Below are 3,721 nucleotides of genomic sequence, written 5' to 3'. Positions count from 1 at the left end.
GATTTCCAAAGAGCAGCTGGTGAGTTTGAACCACTGACCTTGCAGTTCAAACCAACCTTGAGGACCAATGCTTATCCTACAATGCCATACACATACACACACACACAGTGTCATATATGGAATCCTGGTGTGACGCTGCAGGCTAAGCATTGTAGGCACAAGGTCAGCGGTTCCTCAGAAACCCTATACAAGGTCCTATGGTGAGAACCAACTTACTTAACAGCAATTTAACAGCAATTAACAACAACATGCGTCAAAATCAACGGCACTTAACAACAACAATATATATACATATGAGGAGTTCTGTAGCTTACTGGGTTTTGAATCGGGCTGCTAACCGCAAGGTCAGCAATTAGAAACTATCCGTTGATATTCGGAAGAAAGATGAGATTTTGTTGCTCTCATAAAGATTTACAGCCTGGGCACGACTGCGGCGGGTGTGCGAGCCGCCCACTGTAGTGCTCCGGCTCTCCTCTTTCCGCTCTTTGGAGGGTGGCGAAGGCTGAAGCGGTGCTGGGCGCGTTCCCTCCTTACTCTCCCTCCAGCGACCTCCCCCGACCCTCAAGCGGTGCGTGGTGTCTCCGACACAGGACTGTCCCAGCCCGGATGTGAGTTCTCGAGCAGCGGAAGATTCAGTCTCAGCAGAAAAATGCCAAAAAGCAAGCTGGATAAAAGCAGAAACAAGGGCATGATCAAAAGGTTGCTGCCAAAGCTCCTTTAATATATACCTGCACTGTCTGTAGGACACAAATGCCAGATCCCAAGACCTTTAAGGAGTCTTGGTGTGGCGCTGTGGGTTAATGCCCCAGACTGCAAAGCCGTTTGAACTGCTAGGTTGGCAGTTCAAGCTCACCAGCTGCTCCTCGGAAATCCTATTCAGGGTCGCTATGGGTCAGAATCAACTAGACGGCTCGTAACACCGACAACAAGACCTATAAAGCAACACTTTGAGAGCAAACATCCCAAGACTCCACTTCCTCCAGAATTGGCTGATGTTCAAGCATAAAGTTGTTTACAGATGAACTCATGACACCTTTGACTCTTCTGTCTCAGACCTTAGGTAACAAACCTGCAGCTGCTTTTCTAACAAACTGTTGATCAGCAAAAATGAAGGGGCTATAGAAACACTCATTTTTATGCTGTTCCCCTTTGGGCTTTATGCAAAGACAATTCTGTGTAAATGTACAGTTGACTCTGATTTGGAAATCTGAAAATCAGTCCTTCCTTGCTATAAAAATTTTTTACAATTATAATTATATTGATGTTCATATTGAGTAAAATAACTCATTTAATAAAGTAGTACTTTGATTTTGCAACATAAAAAAAAAAAATTGCAGCCTTAGAAAACTACCACATATATACATAGTTGTTGTTAAGGGCCATCAAGCTGGTTCTAACTCATAACGACCCCTACATAGGGTTTCCAAGGAGTGACTGGAGAGCTTGAACCACAGAACTGTGGTTTAAACTGACCTTGCAGTCTAGTACATTAACCTGCAGCATATATATATATATATATATATATGCAGGAATCCTGATGTGGCGCGGTACAATAAGCACTCGACACCAAGGTCGGTTTGAACAAGGTCAGTGGTTCAAACCTACCAGCCACTTCCCAGCTGGTGGGTTTGTACTGCCAACCTTATAATTAGCAGTGCAGTGTTTATCCTACAGTGCCACACCAGGACTTAAGATTTTATATATATATATGAATGATGTGGCACTATAGAGTAAGCACTGGATTGAAAACCACAAAGTTGGTGGTTCAAACTTACCAGCTGCTCCTCAGAAACCCTGTACAGGGTTTCTATGAGTCAGAATCTACTTGACAGCAGTTAATAATAACAACAAAATCATATATATCAACTTGAAGGCACTTAACAACAATATATATATATATAGTCCTGGTGTGGCACTGTGGGTTAATGCACTGTAATGCAAAGTCAGTTTGAACCACAAGGTCAACAGTTCAAGCTCACCAGTTGCTCCTCGGAAACTCTATACAGGGTTGCTATGGGTTGGAACCATCTCAACGGCATTTAGCAACAACAAACAAATAATATATATGCATAAAGATATCCAATACTTGTATCTTTGCCCCTGAAATGTGAGGTGCCCTTTAGGTGAGATATAAGGGTAACTGCAGGGTAACCATTACCACTCATCAGTCAGTTTGGCATTTTGTAGTGGCTTGCACGTTGCTGCAATGCTTCCAGCATTGCCACTGGTATTTAAAATACCAGCAGGGTCCCTCATGATAAACAGATTTCAGTGGAGCTTCCAGATGAAAACAGACAAAGAAAAAGTAGAACATTGACAGATACTGTACCAGAAGATGAGCCTCTCAGGTTGGAAGATATTCTAAATATGACTGGGGAAGAGCTGCCTCCTTAAAGTAGAGTTGACCATGATGACACGAATGGAGTGAAACTTTCAGAATCTTCATTGGCTAATGGGGTACAATTCAAAATAAGAAGAAACAGTTGCAAACATCCATTAATAATCAGAACTTGGATTGTGTGAAGTATAAATCTATGAAAATTGGAAATTGTCAAAAATGAAATGGAATTCACAAAGACTGAGATCTTAGACACTAGTGAGCTGAAATAGTTTGATTTGGGCCAGTTTGAATCTGACAATCATACAGTTTACTATACAGGAAATAACAAATTCAAGAGGAATGGTGTCACATTCATTATCAAAAAGAACGTTTCATGATCTTCCTTGAAGTACTACCATTTGCCTGTCAGTTTGTCGTACTGTGGTGGCTTGCTTGTTGCTGTGATTCTGAAGCTATGCCACGGGTATTTTAAATATCAACATGGTTATCAAGTGGACATTGTGGACATTGTCTGAGCTTCCAGACAATGAGTAGGAAGAAGGAGAGATGGACTACTTCAGAATATTTAGTCACTGAAAACCTTATGAATAACAGTAGAACATTGTGAGCACCAGAATATAGAATATTGAAACATGATGAAGAGTACCAGAATACTGTCAGATGAGCTCCTCAGGTTGAAAGGCACTCAAAATACAAAAAAGGAGAAAGCTGCCTCCTCAAAGTAGTGTTGACCATGATGATGCAAATGGAGTGAAGCCTTCGGGACATTCATTTGCTGATGGGACACAATGCAAAATGCAGAGAAACAGCTGTAAACATCCATTAATAATCAGAACATGGAATATATGAAGTATGAATCTAGGAAAATTATAAATTGTAAAAAAAAAAAAAATGAAATGGAATGCATAAACATTGATAGCTCTCCTCAGGTTCTTACACTTTAGGAGTTGTGATTTATTGCAAATGTTCTCACACAATATGTAAATGTACCTGAAACAGAAGTTCTATCTGTGTCCCTGTACAAGGGGTATCAGTCAGACTAGAGTGAAACTAGAAATTGAAAGTGGTCTTACCAGGTAAGATAAAAAGTTGATTTTTACATTGGTCTGATACATGCCTCATGAAGATGAAAATATTCAGTATAAGATTTTCTGAAGGGAATAAATATTCAAATTATTTCAAATTCCTACTGGACTTAGTATGAACACTGCTCTCAGAATAAAATTTTAGGGTACTATAAATAAAAAGGAGTACTCATGTGGTGCTGCGGGTTAATACACTGGACTGCAAGGTTGGTTTGAACTACAAAGTTGGCGACAAGCTCACCAGTGCTCCTTGGAAACCCTATGCATGGTCACTATGAGTCAGAACCAACTGGAT

At 40.6% G+C, this 3,721-nt stretch overlaps 1 pseudogene; it reads left to right on the top strand.

Moving 5' to 3' along the window:
* Positions 1-1,006, top strand: part of LOC102825243 — a 14,816-nt pseudogene extending 13,810 nt beyond the window's left edge.
* Positions 1,007-3,721: the final 2,715 nt, after the last annotated feature.

Source organism: Chrysochloris asiatica, unplaced genomic scaffold (genome assembly GCF_000296735.1).
Source record: "Chrysochloris asiatica unplaced genomic scaffold, ChrAsi1.0 scaffold00087, whole genome shotgun sequence".
Lineage (NCBI taxonomy): Eukaryota > Metazoa > Chordata > Mammalia > Afrosoricida > Chrysochloridae > Chrysochloris > Chrysochloris asiatica.
Note: the sequence above shows the minus strand (reverse complement) of the source record. Positions and strands in the feature narration are given on the sequence as shown.